The following is a 17,637-nucleotide window of genomic DNA, read 5'->3' on the forward strand; positions in this document are numbered from 1 at the left end:
ATTGTGAGACATTTCTGTGCTTCGTGTTATGTTTAAAACATGAATAAATACACATTCAGCACTTATATAAGTAAATAAGCCCTGCTTCTTGCTTGCTTTGGAGAGGTGGAAAGTTCTAGATTAGCACTTCCCAAATTGTTGGTTGGACTTGGAGCAATGGCGGGGAGGGGTGTGAGAACTGGAAAGAATGAACCTTTGCTCTCCTAGAAACACCTGGATGGCAAGGTCAATTAGGTTCATATTTAGAGTGAATATGTATTTGCTATTAGGCTGATGCCACACGGGCGTATTCTCGGCAAGCTGAAAAACGCTACCTTGTGCCTGCACCCAAATGAATGAAATACGCTCGGGTGCAGGCACATGTAGACGATATCCGCCAAAAATGTGAGACTTCGTATCTTCAACGGATATCGGCTACATATGCCTGCACCCAAGCGTATTTTATTCATTCGCGTGCAGGCACAGGTGATATTTTCGGCAAAGGATTTTTGGCTTGCCGAAAATATAAGCCATACGCTTAGGGGCACATTCATGAAAACGCGAGTTCGAATACCGAATGGGATAAATTCGGATTGGATACGATAATTTCTTAAGATCGCAAATATCACGAATATGCTTACAAAAAAATCGTATTAGTCACGATAATATTGTATTGGCGATCCGAAAGTCACGTAATTTTCGTATCCGAACGATCGTAAAATGCAGGAAAACCTTTCTGACTTTGATCCTTCTGTGCATGTTTTTGGAAGCCTCCCATAGGACTCAATGGCACTCTGCAGCTCCAACCTGGCCCAAGGAAAGTCTCCCATAGGGCTCAATGGCACTCTGCAGCTCCAACCTGGCCCAAGGAAAGTCTCCCATAGGGCTCAATGGCACTCTGCAGCTCCAACCTGGCCCAAGGAAAGTCTCCCATAGGGCTCAATGGCACTCTGCAGCTCCAACCTGGCCCAAGGAATGTCTCCCATAGGGCTCAATGGCACTCTGCAGCTCCAACCTGGCCCAAGGAAAGTCTCCCATAGGGCTCAATGGCACTCTGCAGCTCCAACCTGGCCCAAGGAAAGTCTCCCATAGGGCTCAATGGCACTCTGCAGCTCCAACCTGGCCCAAGGAAAGTCTCCCATAGGGCTCAATGGCACTCTGCAACTCCAACCTGGCCCAAGGAAAGTCTCCCATAGGGCTCAATGGCACTCTGCAACTCCAACCCGGCCCAAGGAAAGTCTCCCATAGGACTCAATGGCACTCTGCAGCTCCAACCTGGCCCAAGGAATGTCTCCCATAGGGCTCAATGGCACTCTGCAGCTCCAACCTGGCCCAAGGAATGTCTCCCATAGGGCTCAATGGCACTCTGCAGCTCCAACCCGGCCCAAGGAAAGTCTCCCATAGGGCTCAATGGCACTCTGCAGCTCCAACCCGGCCCAAGGAAAGTCTCCCATAGGACTCAATGGCACTCTGCAGCTCCAACCTGGACAAGGAAAGCCTCCCATAGGGCTCAATGGCACTCTGCAGCTCCAACCTGGCCCAAGGAAAGTCTCCCATAGGACTCAATGGCACTCTGCAGCTCCAACCTGGCCCAAGGAAAGTCTCCCATAGGGCTCAATGGCACTCTGCAGCTGCAACCTGGCCCAAGGAAAGTCTCCCATAGGGCTCAATGGCACTCTGCAGCTCCAACCCGGCCCAAGGAAAGTCTCCCATAGGGCTCAATGGCACTCTGCAGCTCCAACCCGGCCCAAGGAAAGTCTCCCATAGGGCTCAATGGCACTCTGCAGCTGCAACCTGGCCCAAGGAAAGTCTCCCATAGGGCTCAATGGCACTCTGCAGCTCCAACCCGGCCCAAGGAAAGTCTCCCATAGGGCTCAATGGCACTCTGCAGCTCCAACCCGGCCCAAGGAAAGTCTCCCATAGGGCTCAATGGCACTCTGCAGCTCCAACCTGGCCCAAGGAAAGTCTCCCATAGGGCTCAATGGCACTCTGCAGCTCCAACTTGGCCCAAGGAAAGTAACCATACGGAAGCTTGAATGAATCTAAAACTTTCGTACTCGGCGCGACAATACAAAGTACGAAAAGTCGCAAAAAATACGAAAAAGTCACAAAAATTACGAAAAAGTCGCGCAGGTACGAAAAAGTCGCAGAAAATACGCCGATTGAATGCTCGAAGCGTTCGTGGATTAGTAAATGTGCCCCCTTGTGTGGCATCAGCCTTATAGATTTGCATAGAACTATGGCTGAATGACTGATACAGCAAGCAAAACATATAGGAACATGGGGCAACACAGATAAATTAGGTGCAAGGCTTGTAGCCACCGTTATTTCAGAAAAAGGAAAGTGCACAGTGTTTCCAGCTGCAAAAATGTTGATACAGCCATATTTTCCAGTATTTGTACTCGTTTCATGAGATAAGTGGAGCTTTGACCAAAGGTTGAACCTAATGGGTGGTTGAACTAAACTCTCTAACATCCTCTACTCTAGACATAGTGCTTATAGCTAATGTTATCCAGCTCTCTGGGCTCTCTGAACTTTATGGTCGTGGGGAGATTTGATGAGACAAATAAAAGCTTTCTACTTTTGGATACAATGGCCTGTTATATTATGAAAGTCATGATTGTACTGAAGATTCAATGGGGGTTATGCAGTAAAAGGCAATAGGGCTGATTCACTAAAGCGTGTTAAAACGTGCGCTATTTATAGCGTGCAATAAAATTTTTATCGCGTCTAAATTTTCGCCACTTAATGCAAGATTCACTATAAGCATAATTGCGCTAATTTACGCGCGATATTGCATGCGGCATTTACCGCATGCGTGCTAATTAATGCCTATTATTATGTGCGCTAATAGTTGCCGCGTATAAATAGTAGCCACATATAAATAGTGCATATAAATAGTAGCATATAAATAGTAGCCACATATAAATATTTATATGCTACTATTTATATGCGGCTACTATTTATATGCTACTATTTATATGCGGCTATTATTTATATGCGGCTACTATTTATATGCGGCTACTATTTATATGCCACTATTTATATGCGGCTACTATTTATATGCGGCTACTATTTATATGTGGCTACTATTTATATGCTACTATTTATATGCACTATTTATATGTGGCTACTATTTATATGCGGCAAACTGGAGGCTGCATCACTCTAGGGCCAACACAGACTTGAATAAATAACACTGCAAAGTCCATATTTTATTGCCAAAAGCTCATTAACTGTACTTTTCTATAGTTACCGCCTGCCTCAAGTAGGTGTTAATTTTCGCATAGTCTAATGCGATATTTAGCGCGCCTAAGTGTTTGTGAATCATGCGTTAGTATTCTTTTCTGCTCGCTAATTAACGCATGCGTTAACATTACCGCATGTGGTTGCGCGCAAATTAACACATGCGATAATACTGTAGTGAATCGCGCACTAATTGTCGCATCTTTTTTAACACAAAAAAGTGTGCGATAAAAATTAACGCACTTTAGTGAATCAACCCTATTATGTTTTACCAGGAGCAGTAACCCATAGCAACCAGTCAGCAGTTAGCCTTAATGTGGAAATTTATATTAATAATGTGTGGTCACTGGTCAAAATAAAAGTGGGCAGGGCTTAGCCAAATCAGGATGTATTGCTGGATGCAAATAGTACACAGAAGCAGGTTAATATAGACAATATTTCACCCTGATTGGTCAGCTAATTTAAACAGTATCAGAAGATAAGGGAGAAGTCCGCTTAGTAGAATTTAAAGGGATAATTGACCTTAGCATTAACTTTTAGTATGAAGAGTGATATTAATTTGATATTGTCTGGTTGTTTTTTTAATTATTTAACAGTTCGTTCAAAATCTTTCCAGTCTGGAATTTCAGCAACTCTCTGGTCGTTAATATCCTATTTATCATAGCAACCAATCAGCGGTTTGAATGAGAAACTGGGAAATTAACTTTATTTTAAGTAATAAAAAGTGATACCAACAAAGAAACTGTAGCCTCACAAAGCAATTGATTTTGGTTGCTGGGGTCAATCGTCCTGACATCCAGTTAACGCTGTACATTTCAAGCTGTGAGAGGCAGTGCAAGAAAAAAAAGTGAAGTGAAAAGTTGTTAAAAATGGGCCATAAATATATTAGAATATGGTCTAACCCAAGTCCCAAGCATTCTGGATAATAGGTTCCAAGCCTAAATCCTTTCCCCTTGTATTTTACCCAATGTATCACTTTGTTTTCAGGTATAATTAAAAAAATCTAAGGTTTATGAGAATTTTCAAAGCGAGTTTCCAGAGTTGCCAGACGTAGACTTTGCTGTCTGTCCTGCTCTTCTCCTTTGCATGGATCACTGACAAGATAAAACAGTTTCCAGAGCCAAACATTCTCCCCATGTCAACATGTGCCTCTGTCTCGTAGTTCCGTCTCTAAGTGACCCTGCAGCACTGTCACATTTCAGTGGACAATTTACTGATGTTGCCAAGGCAACCTATAACTGCTCAAATATTGCACAGTCACCCAAGCACATGGAAACGTTTCCTTGGTACCCCATACGTTGGGATGCTGCAGTATGTCTGCGATGATGCCCCGGAGCCAGTAGCCACGGCTCATAAACTCGCACATATCTCTGATGGTATAGCCATACAACAAACATGAGCTTGTAGAACAGATTTGCAATTTATGTACATGTGCCTTGTCATTTGTAAAGTCTTGAATCCTACTGGCAAAAAAAAATCAGTTTTTAATTCAGCATCTACCCAGTTTCAGTTAAATTCACATTATTATTGCTAACAGATGGCAGTTAGCCTTTGAGCAAATTACAAAGCCCCCCCGATGAGAGGTTAAAAAGATTAGGCTATGCATACAGAAACTAATAGGGATATTTCAGCTGGCAATGAATGCATACCCAGCCCTCCACCTTGAGAATTTTCCCTCTGCCCAAGGGGAGTTTCTGACCTATTTGTAACAATCTTTTATCCAGTAGCATTTTGCAATCTGTAATCAAGGGGGCTGCTGTGTTCCGTTCCACACCGGTGAGTGAGAATTGCTTGTCTATTTTTTTCTCTGCTGCCCTGGCGCCCTCCCTATAATATTGAACGGGTGTCTCTGACAGATGTTTTCTTCTACTTGCTTCCTTTTTAATTTCATGTTGATTTTTTCCCCCCTAGGATAACACATTTCTACTAGTTACATAATAAACAGCTGCGTTCATTTTTTTTTTGTGAGTGAGAAATCAGGAAATTAAAAATGAATAGGAAGCCCATGGATTACATATAATGTCCCTGATAATTCTAACCAGATCATTATTGATCAGTGTTAATTTCACTGCACGAGGGTTAGGGAGAATGAGTGACTTGTTCAGGGTGAGACTTAAGTGAAAGTGGAATAGGACCAAGGCCAAAGACTTTACCACTAAGGCTTTGCTTCTGTAAGACTGTTACTTAAGTGCAGCACTTTTTTCAATTACTGGTAGATTCCATGTTGTCTAAGTAAAAACTTTCTATCGTTAAAGGCGTGGTTTACCTTCAAGTACATTATAGAATGGCCAATTCTTACCAACTTTTCAATTTGACTTTTCATTTTTTTTTATAGCTTTCTATTCAGGCCCTCTTCTATTTATATTCTAGTCTCTTACTCCCACTGTTTGGTTGCTAGAGTAATTTGGACCCTAGCAACCAGATATTTACTAAAATTCCAAATTGGAGGGTTGCCAAATAAAAAACCAAATAATGAAAAAAAAAAAAATTTAAGAAACAAAGACCAATCTCAGATTATCTCAGAATATTACTCTCTACGTCATGCTAAAATATATCTCAAAGGTGAACAAGCCCTTTAATATAAACAAATCTGTGTTAGTGTTTCTCTCTGCTTCCTGTCAAATGTAATTATGTCCCCAAAATATCTTAGTTGAGAGCCACAGTGAAATGTAGCAAGACTCTTGTTTTTAAAGTCAGGAATTCAAAAATAACTACCTGGTTTGGGGGCACCGAGAGCAACATCCAAGGGGTTGGTGAGCAACATGTTGCCCCTGAGCAACTGGTTGGGGATCACTGATCCAGGCCTTCAAAGTTGTTACGGGGGGGGGGTCACTATACTGGAATTTGTTAGAAGTGCCTGGGACACTAAAATGCTCAGCGGGATCTGGGCAGCTGCTGAGAAGCTAAGCTTAGGGGTCATGGCAAATTATGAAGCAGAAAATGAGGTTTGTCTGTCATATAAGCTAATGCTACAGGGCTGAATATTATTTCTGATGCTAATTGCATTGGTTTCAGAGCTGCCAAGCACTAATGATCTGTATTATTTACTAACCAGCCTATATATGCTATCTATACAGTATATAGCGAATATATACTGATACATATATAGGTCTGAAACAGAAGCCCAAAACTTAATGTACAGCCTACTGCTTTAGTTAAGCTCTAGTTCTCCTTTAGATAAAAAACCAAAATGAGCCACAGGATACTGAATAAGTGCTTGAAAACTTGGAACCAAGTTTCAGAGACAGGATGCAAAAGTAGATTTTCTAGTCGACAATCATATAATCATACAAACTAGGGCCAGAGTCCTAAATAACAAAAACAAACAATACAAAGAAGATAATCACAATTTGTCACTAACAGAATACATTTCATCTCTTGTCAGCAAAAGTCATTAGAGAAAGAAAAGACTTTCATGGATTATGCTGGGCAGTGCACCATATAGCCGGCATGTGAATAAGACTCATTTTCACCAGGGGCATCAGTTTGGAGATTTTCCATATTCATCTAGTTATAATGCATCATCAGAAATGTTTTATCACAATGCAACTTTATCTCTGACCATTGTTGTACCCAATGCTATTCATAAAAAACCTCAATGTCCTTTTTCACCCAAATATCAGTGAAATATGTTCCCCAGCTCAAACCATTGTTTTAGGTTGAAGGATGAATAACTTCTTTTGGTAAAATTGAGAGAATTATTAATCATTTTGTTGAATTTGTTCAAACTTGGGATTTCATCAATATTTTTAGTACTGCTACTTCCACAATGACTTTGACATGTCCTGACTTTAACGGAAGCTTTCTGAGGCCTTCTAAATGGGTAATTCTTATGTCTTTGGAATTTGGCAAAGTAAAAAATGTTACTTCCTTGAGGCTTATAAATAGGGCCCCATAGAACATTTCACACAAATGGGTGAAATAACAGGATTTCAGTGACATTTTAGTACTGCTACTTCCACAATGACTTTGACATGCCCTGACTTTAACAGAAGCTTTAAAGGCTTTATAAATAGGCAATTTTTATATTGATAGAACCTGACAAAGCAGAAAATGTTACTTCTTTTGACACTTATAGGGCTGCAAGTTCTTCTTCTTTGGAGTCCTAGAACATATTCACACAAATGTAGAAAATATTCAGTTGTTTTTAGCTTAGTTTTTATGATCGGGTAAAGGTAGAATAAATTTGCCACCTGGCCTGGATTCCATAACAGAACTGAAAAGCTGTAAATACAAATAATTAAAAAAAAAAGAAAAATCACACTTGGGAAGTCTTGGCTATGGTCCTTGAGGGAAACATCAGAAAGGTTAATATCTTCTGAAGTAAAAATGTAGGAAAATGGGGAACAAATGAATATTGTAGTCTCAGTAATTCTACATTGCATAGATCTGTTGCCCCTTTGGATTAAAGTATATTAGCTAATTACATTTATAGGTCTGACTAACTATGATATAATTACTTTGCACAGAAATAATGAAATGTTCAGAATTTCCCTAAATCATTTACTAAAGGGCAGCCAACACAAGGATCTAAGAATACTAAAGTTGGAACAGTGAGTTACCATTGTGTATCCCTAAATCTTCTCTGAAGGTCAGAAATCTACACTCGTAGGCTGCTTCTCCTGTTATAGTCAAAAGAACCAAATTGGAAAAGTAACAGGAGGCACGCAGGGGTGTGAACTATTGCTGTAATACTGGAGATCTTGCAAAACGAATACATACAATGTATTGTAAATGTTTCATAAATAAATATTCATTTATATAAGTGGCTTAGAATTACAGGATGCAAAACAATAAAAAACATTTGTTAAATGCTTTTGCAAGATTCCAAGTATTAGGAAAGTAACCTATATCACTGTGTTCTTCCCCTTAACTTGCCCATACTGGGTAGGTGCACAGGCCATCCCAATAGGCTTGCGCCTTGATGTGTGATATCGCCATTTCTCAGCTGCAGGCCAGAAGAGGACATGCCATTTGTGCCCTGTGGGCTGGTGGACCTTGAGGATGCCACCTGTTGAGCTTTTAGTAAAGGGGAAGAAGAACTTAGGGTGAAGACACACAGAGCTACTAGTAGCAGCTTTTTGTCATGGCTGCTAAATGCCAGAAAATACCCTGCCATAGACAATACTGAGAATTGCCTCTGCTAAACACACATAGTTATCAGTAAATGATCAGCATTGTCTATTTTTGGAGCCATGACAAGTTGCTGTTACTAGTAGCTCCGTGTGTCTTCACTCTTATAGCATTGTTTGGATCTGTCTGAAACTGTATACTGCTTCCAAAAGTGACCCACTTTCTCTTAATATCGCAATAAGTCAATATAGTGGAAAAATGGATGCACAGGGTCAACTACACTGCAGTGCATGGAGAATTGGTCTCTTGCAGCCATATCCCTCTGTACCCCACGTGTAGGGCAAATGCGACTTTGCCTGGGGCTCGTCAGTAGTGATAAATGAATTTTTTCACCAGGCATGGATTCGCAGCTAATTTCCGCATTTGTTTCGCGGAACTTCAGTGAAAATCTGGTGCTAAAAAATTAGAAACGCATCAAAATAGTAGTGGTCGCGTCAAAATGGACGCAACAAACACACTTCGCATAGAGGGGCCCAACATCAACCTTTTCATGTGTAATCATTTGGCTGTTCCATGTAGCCAGGTTATGGATACTTAAGCAAATATCACTAATACACATTTAAATATATGCAGTGTGTGTTGAGTAGCATTGGATTGGTTATCTTTTTCAACTTGTTTCTGATTCTTCTGAATACAGTTTCCTCTGTTGAAAGTACTTGCAATTGTCCAGTTAAATAAACATTCTGTAGATTTTCTACATCAACTTTACCAAGGTCTGGCGTGTATAGTATTTCCAAAAGTGCTGCAAAAGCACTAAAGTTACTCGCTGAGACTCTAAAAAGGAAATAAACGTGTATATTTAGTCAAGTGGTACAGTTGTGCATGCAAGTCCTCTCATTGCCACGCTCACAGTCTAAATGAATCAGCTGCATTTGTTAGAGACAGCACTGTTTATGAAGAAGTAGAATGGTAGAAACCAGGACAAAAACTTTACAGTGCATACATTAGCATATATTAGCAACCTTCCTTTTTCTATCGTGCTTTACCTTGAAGCCCATAGAATCCATAGCAACCCAAAAATGAGCTCTGAACAGTTAAACACTTAACAATTAATCAGCCATTAGCTCTGAAATGTCTTCTGAATTAAGACATTGCAATGTAACTATTAGCACCTGGGGCTGGGTGCAGAGCGAGCAGCCGGGGACCCACCTCCCTGGTGTGAGTGTCCCTGAGGCAGTGTGGCACCTCCTATGCTACATTGTCGTATACTACTCTCTCTATACTACATTGTCATAAAATGTATGGATTGAGCCCACCAATATCTGAAAGGCCAAATGGTCAGATATTAACATCTGCAAGTGACACGAGCAAAGTACAATTTCAAGCAGAATTGCCATATTTTTTCCCACAATGCAGTGATTTATCCCAAAAAATTCAAGTGTCATTGTGGTCGTAAGGGGGTGATGTGCCAGGCAAAATTGCACTGTGGATACAAGTACCTTTACCTGTCGGGAAATTGCAGGGACCGCAACTTTAGTTGCAGACTGACGTAAGCCCTTGTGATGAAACTAGTGGGCAGATTGTAAGCTCTTTTGGGCAGGGCTCTCTTTACCTCTTGTGTCGGTTATTGGTTGCTTTATATGTTACTCTGTATGTCCAATGTATGAAACCCACTTATTGTACAGCACTGCGGAATATGTTGGCGCTTTATAAATAAATGTTAATAATAATAATAATAGTTAAGTTCACCAGGGGTATTAATGTAACCCCATAAAGAATAAAACTGCAGGTACTTATCATCAGCCAAACCAGTAGAGTTATTAATTGCACTTTAATAGAAGGAGTTCACACAATATTTACAAATAGAAATATATACATATACAGTGCAGTAAATAGAAGGTGAGGTTTATTAGGAAAACTACCACTTACGTCAGTATTGTAAGAAACGGCAAATGGCCTCAGTAGAGGTAGAGTAGAGGTTCAGTAGAATCCTGGTTTTGGAAATCCAGTTCCAGGTTGGAAGTGTGGATGGGACAGGGAAAGTCTGTTTGCAGCAAAGAGCCATAAAACGGCAGGGTAGTACAGAGCCTGCAATGCCTACCCCCCTTCAGAACACACACAAAAGAAAGACAAATTGTTTAGTTTGTCACAGCTCTGTTATGTGATTTGGCTAACCCTGACTTTGATCCCATGGTGCTGTTATTTTCTGCATACCGGTAGTTTAATTACGCTGAGGAATATTGATGCATTGTGGTAGAAGGTAATCAATTTGCTTGTGGCTACTACTTGTGACCCTGGAAAAGTCATATGATGTCATGGTGTTCCGGCATATCTAATGCACCTATTTCTGGGAGTTAAATTACATTGGTTGTTATAACATTAGGGATGTTGGTATTCCCCTTGCTAATCATAGAGGTGGAAGTTGTGCCTCAATGATAATTATTTCCTGGACCATTCTTACAGTTCTCAAAGCAACTCATTAGTGGACTGGCAGAAACTACAACCTTACAGAAAACTTTTTTTAACCCCTGGTTTCCCTGAACCATAATCTTTATTGAGTCTTTTAACATCTGTGAAATTTGGTTTTATTATGTTTCATGTGATGTCTTCTGTAGGCAAGTAAAGCAATTCCCACTCATATACTATATGGCCAATGTGTATGTATGTACGTACGTACGTACGTATAACTTTATTTATAAAGCGCCACAAGGGTACGCAGCGCTGTACAGTCTTACAGAATACAAAATTACACACAGGGAGGACAAGTGATATAATAAATAAATACAATAAATATATATATGTATATATATATATATATATATATATATATATATAAGTGCCATGTGGTATGAGACACAGTAGGAAGGAGGTCCCTGCCCCTTAGAGCTTACAATCTAAGTGGTTTGGTAACATACAGGCACAAACTGGAAGGTAAGAGTGCACCAGGGTATGGGCATTTGCCCTTAAGTGCAGGACTGTGGACTATGTGGGCACCCACCTGGGCCCAATGCAAAGACATCCCTACCAGGGCCCCTGACCGCTCACTTCCCGCCCCCTGCCGGCATCTTCAGTCCGCCTGTTTCCTCGCTCGAAATTAGGATTGCTATTGTTTAGGAGTGCTACTGGGGAGGTGGGAGTTCTTTACCGCTATAGAGGCCTTTCACTAGATTTTGGAACACTGTATGGCAGAATTTGCATTAGAAGTTGGGCGCTGCTGTTGAAGATTAGGCCTGGCTCACACTTCCATCTCTCCAGAGCAATTCTGGGTGGACCTTATATTGTGCACAATGTTATCTTTCCACTGAAACAATAAAAGAGCCTTCCACGAACAGCTGCTTGCTGTAGGCAGGAAGAAGAGAATTGTCAAGACTGTCATTGTATGATCAAGTGTCTGCAATAACTGTTGTGGCTAAAATAGCTAATTCCAATATTTAAAAGGAAGGGGTCCACAAGTTGGGACCATATAGGATATGTCTAGCAATAGAAAGCTCTTTTGGGCAAATTTCCTATTACCAGTAAGGATGTTTCAGTTTAAGCCTTTGCTTATTATTCCAGTTTCAAAAATGTTTGGGTTACATTCAGAATACAAGTTCCACGTCCCACTTTTGCAGTTGATTAGAAACTCTGCAGGTCAGTTGGAATGCAAGTTTGATACCTCCAGTGTCCCTGTTGTTTACAACTCTTTAGTTCAATTTCCCCGTTGATTACAAACTGTGTGAGTCAATTTGCCTGTTTGTAAATTGTGTCCCAAAGGATGAAAAATTCTGTGTATTGTATTTCCTGCTGTTTGCAGACTCCACAGGTCAGACTTCTATCGATTGCAAATTTTCTGGTTACTTTCTGTGATTTTAATTTGCTTGGCATTTCTCTTCCACTCTAACTGCAAAGCTCTGTAAGGTAGGTTTTCTATAGTTTCAACACAGGTAACAGGTGGAAATAAAAATAAAAATAAAGTGACCACTAAAGGCTACTATTTTATATAAGGGAAATGCAACCAGGGCTGCTTTAAGGCCCTCAGGCACATGAAGTTCAATATAGTAAGGCAGGCAGTGAAGAAATAGTCTGTGCTTACTGAAGTAGACATGATCCCCAGGTGTGTCACCCTGGACAAACAGACCTGGAAGCAGAAAATTTCAAAACGGTGATGCTGAAATCCTGGTATGGGTTTTATACAAGTGTACTTGGTGTTAAGTATTAGTATTCATTTCAATCATTTGCATTTTTCTTTCCATTATCCAGCAGTTTCATATATTGCTATTTCCCCCCCAGATGCTACAGCTCAGATGTATTAGCTCTCACTATGTCTTCTCTATTATGCAGTCGCTTCATCACGATAGGGAAACCATTGAAGTAACACTTTACTCCCACAAAGAACTACTAGCGTTAAATAACAGTCCAGACTTTATGGCCATGTGTTTTACATAAATACTACCATGTATCTGAGTTACAATTCTAGCAAATGCATTTCAATGTTTCTGTGCTAGAAGGTTGTTGCAAGCTGTGCTTAAACAATAGCTTAGTTTTTACCTGACCACATCAGTTTGTGATTCCGCAAACACCACTGAAAGTAGGATTTTGTTTTACTGTTTCGTGCCTCTACTTAAGGGAAACTGCACAACAGTAAAGGGCATATTTATAGGAGATGGCAAGACAATGCTCCAAAAATATACTAAACAATATATAATAATGTGCCATCATCCTTAGGACAACATGCTTCTAAAAAAAAGCACAATTCAGTAGAAGGGCTGAGTTTGGGGCATTGGAATGCATGAAATGGAATAGGAAGCCCTTTACTTTCTCCTCTATCTTTTAGACAAACCAGGCACCATTTATAAAATCAGTCCTGGAGAGCTCTCTTGGTCCAGCAGCTCAGCGGGTTTGAAAGTTTGCCTTATTAGAAACATATTACATCTACCATCTATCATGTTTACCTAAAGTAACTCAATCATTTTCCATGGCTAGGAACTATATTTCTGCTAACTGTATTTCTTTCCAGTCCTGATCTGCCTTTCTCATCCCTCTTTGTAGGTCTCCACTCATAAATAATGGGCTTATTTAGCAGTTTTTGACTTTGTGAATTTTAGAGTGTTTTCTACTTTAAATAAACTCCCCTTTTTAAACACATTAAATGTTTGCTATGAAAAACCTGAGCGAATAAAAAAAAAACCTCAAATAGAAAAATTGCCTTTTTTTGCCATTGACTTCTATTGACTTCCATAGATGGCAGAGTTTTACATTACATTTTTTGCACTTACAGTAATGAATATTGAACATTCAAATTGTTTTAGTGCAAAAAATTAAAGAAAATTAAAATGTATCTTTCTCTCTTTCTTTATCATCCTGACTTTTCACCCTTTGTGGTTCTCTGTCTTTACTTTTACCTTTTTGTCTCTCATTCCTTTTATTATGTCAAGCTTATCCTCCTTATGTTTTTCTGACACCCTTATAACTGCCCTTCCCACAGTTTTATCATCCTTCCTATCCCTTTCCTTTGTTGTCTTCTACCTTTTGGTATCATAGTGTTCTGCTGTGTTTCACACAGAGAATGATACAAAACAAAATTCCATTTCATGATAAATAAAAAAAAAAGCATATTATATAGTCACCATAACTGAACCATTGGCTCTTACATACACACGGTCCTCAGATCACTGAAGAGCGACTACAAAAGGCATTGACACTCTGAATAAAATGCAATATAAAATTGTTTTACTGAGAACCTTTCTTTATTCCTTAAAACTGAGAATATGACCTCAAATATAAAGGCTATTGCATTGGTGAAATTTCCTTCTCAAGGTTTCATACATCTTTGGAAAATCACTAATCTAATCAAGAGAAACAGAGGGTTAAATGATAGGTGCCATGTTCTTATACTATAGAATGCAGACCCATAGAAGTACATAAGCATAAAGGCTTTCCCTTTCTTGTCAAACACAGAACCTAATTTACTGCAGTCTAAGCGTTGTTCACAGGCATAGTAGTGCCCTAGTTAGTCAGTCTAGATACGTTTGTTCAGAAGCCAGGTCTAGTTCCTTCCTCCCTCTAATAAGAATCTACTGTTTGGCTCTACTTGAAAGCTCAGTTAACTCTGCAATCACAAAGCCACAATCCAGAGAGCTATAGTCTTAATTTAAACAGGGAATACAGCCAGATTCCTGCCCTTATAACTTACTCAACAGTTGTTATAGGGTTTAATTATGCTGTATATACTTTAAATCTATCATTAGAATTGTTTGATCTCCCACAAAGATTGCCATGTCAGTGATCATGAAGTCAGTGTTAAATCCCAAACTACACATTTAATAGTAAGACAGTGATCTGAATTGCAGATTCTATTTTAAAGGAAGAGAAATTACAGCTGTTCAGTTTGCGTTGGGGTGACCTGCTTCCCTCTAGCAACACCCATTTACTAGATGGCTCCTTGGCTGGGAAATTCAAGAAAACACCCATAAAATGTAAAAGAGTATACCTGTTATTTGGCATCATGTGCTGTATTGATACTTAGAGGCCCATTTATCAACAATCTGATTTTTATAGTTTTAGTGGTTTTTAAAACCACAATTAAACTCACTTTCTCAAAAACTATGAATGGCAAGCAAAATGCAAAAAAATGAAGGAATAAAACTGGAAAACCACACATTTTAAGTGTTTTTCAACATATGGTTCAAAGTGTTTGAAAAATCAGAAAACCTCTAATATAATGAAGCAAATGAAGATTTTCCAGTTGTTCATTGACTGCTACATGACCTTGACAGCTTTTAGATAGCGAAGGTTTGTATACGTGGTTTTCGTGGTTTTGACACTTCAAGGGAAACTCCAGCTTCAGGACCAAAATTTGTTAAAGAGCCCCACACAACACAGAAACCCCTAATATACCTATCACTGTAATCTGTTCCTTCAAAAAGTATAAATAAATACCATTTTTATATGCTGAAATTCAGCTGCAAAACAGTTCTTCTCTTTCTGCATAATTTACAAATCCTGGCAGGGGAGGAGGGACTAAAACATTGATGTTACAAATTGTAACAACTTCTCCACAGCTTACAGACAGCATGCAGGAACTATATAACCCACAATGCATTGCACTGTGATGCTCCTTTCCTTATTGATATTACATGTGCAGGGAATTGTGGGATTTGGAGGATGCAGGCTGAAGGCAGGCTGAGGACAGTCGACTACTGTTACATATTTTTGAGTCTTAAAGTAGTCAGCCAGATCAGCAGAACTTGGGGCCAGGCTTAGAGAACTGTTCCAAATCAGTTAATAAATGCCCCCTTAGACATTTAGAAATGAACATAAAATTATTCAGATATGTAAGTATTACAGGCTTATATTCCCTGCTATCCCAGAGAGGCTAGTGAGGGCCAAAGGGGTGACAGAGTTAGGCAGGATTGTTGAGCAACAGATCCATTATCAAATTTCAAAATGTGAGGCTAAACCAGAATCAGGTCACAGGTTATGGTCAGCTGGAAGAGGACTAGGACTTACTGTACATCCAAATGTTCTATAGGGAGATAGCAATAACAAGCACTGGATCACTGCCCTAATGGGGTGTCTAAAGGCTCCTGAATACATAAATAAGTGGCAGCTAAGAAGAATAATAACTTATTTTCATTTTGTTCACAATTTGTATTGTTTTGCACAAAAATACGATTTTTCGAAAAAACACGATTTGGTCACCATTTATTATGTGACAAAACTGCAACAAAAGCTGTCAAGGCCATGTAGAAGTCAATGGGAGCTGTCCAAGGCAAATTGTAACAATCTTTATTTAATTTATGGTTTAAGGGATTTCTTGGGGTCTTTTGATTTGTAGGGAAAAGTAAAAACCAGAAAAAAAACTTTTTTCTGTTTTCATTCAGCATTTTAATTAGTTCATGCTTTTTTAATTTAGATCTTTTAATAAATAACAAGTCATTCATGATTTTAGTGGAAATTCGTTTATTTGTGGTTTCAAAAACCTCTTAAACCACAAAAATCGGAATGTTAATAAATGTGCCACCGCATATGTTCATTTCAGCCCCTGTATATTTAAATACATGGCGCTTAGGGGTTGTTTTATTTTATGCAGATTGCTGAATAATGTAATATGCTAAATAACTGGTATTTAAATCATAGTCCAAATGTTATTTTTAAAAAGTATTTTTTCTTTATCTCTTGTCATCTAACATACCAGATACATTTGTCTGCCCATATTCCGCACACATTTATTAATGGAACACAAAGAATTTGTCACCGCAATATGACCTATTTTCTCTGAGCTGTGTTCATGTTGTTTCATGTATTGAAGGGGAAATCCTCTTAGGTGAACTGTCATTTTTAATTGGTTAAAGGGGATGCATCATGAAAGAAAGCTGACTTGAAAACACACTATCATGAGAAGTTGGGCCTCATTGACTACTGAGGCCACAACAGTATACACACAAAAGTATACATGAATGGCAGTCATTTATCAAAAGATCCAAATTTTAAATGCATGAACAATCAAAATGGTGCTGAAACAGACAGCAAATTTTTCAATTTTTAACATGAAAACTGCAACTTTTTCAGACAGGGCAGTCAGTGAATAGGCATAATACAAGAACAGACTTTGTCAAAATACCAGAATAAGTCAATGGAAAGCTTAAATAAAACCACTTGAGCAATGATGTTCTGGGCTGCAGCTATTTAAAGGTATTTTGTGGCAACATAAACGTGCGCTGTGTGATTTTTTTTGCACATAACACTTTGCCCCAGTGAGTATAGAACAGGGACAAAAATCCAAGAAACTGTTTGTTTTTTTTTTCCTTGGTTGATCTCAAAGTTAGAAATGTGCGAGTGGTTTCTCTTGCAGTTTTTTGCTCATGACTATTTATTATTTCTCATGTTTTCTTTATGTGAAGGCATCTGGTGATTTACTAACACAGTTCAGGTAAGTAAACTGCTAGAATTCATCCTTAACTGAAATGGTGGCATGCCGCATTGGATTGAATGGTTCTCATCACCTGAGCTGAGATGTTTAGGCAACAAAAAGCCAGAAGAAAAATTCAAGAATATTGATAAATCACAGAAAAATCTTGATATTTGTGATAAATCTAGCCTACTAGAGTTGTAACAATAAACTCTAACACAAAGAAGGCTGAGGCAGCTGCTAACCCCAGATAAGGCACCTTGTTCTACAGGCACCAAAAGTCAATTTTTAGCTTTCGTGGCAGAATCCTATAATACCTGGAAAAGTCGCTGCTACGTATAATTAATAGTGCTCATTAAAAATAAAAATGACAGGAGTGCCAGAGACTGCATTATTATTTTAATACTCCCTTTAAGGCAGTCAGAAGGCTTTTGTTTATATCTTTTCAA

This window comes from Xenopus tropicalis, chromosome 8, assembly GCF_000004195.4.
Source record: "Xenopus tropicalis strain Nigerian chromosome 8, UCB_Xtro_10.0, whole genome shotgun sequence".
Lineage (NCBI taxonomy): Eukaryota > Metazoa > Chordata > Amphibia > Anura > Pipidae > Xenopus > Xenopus tropicalis.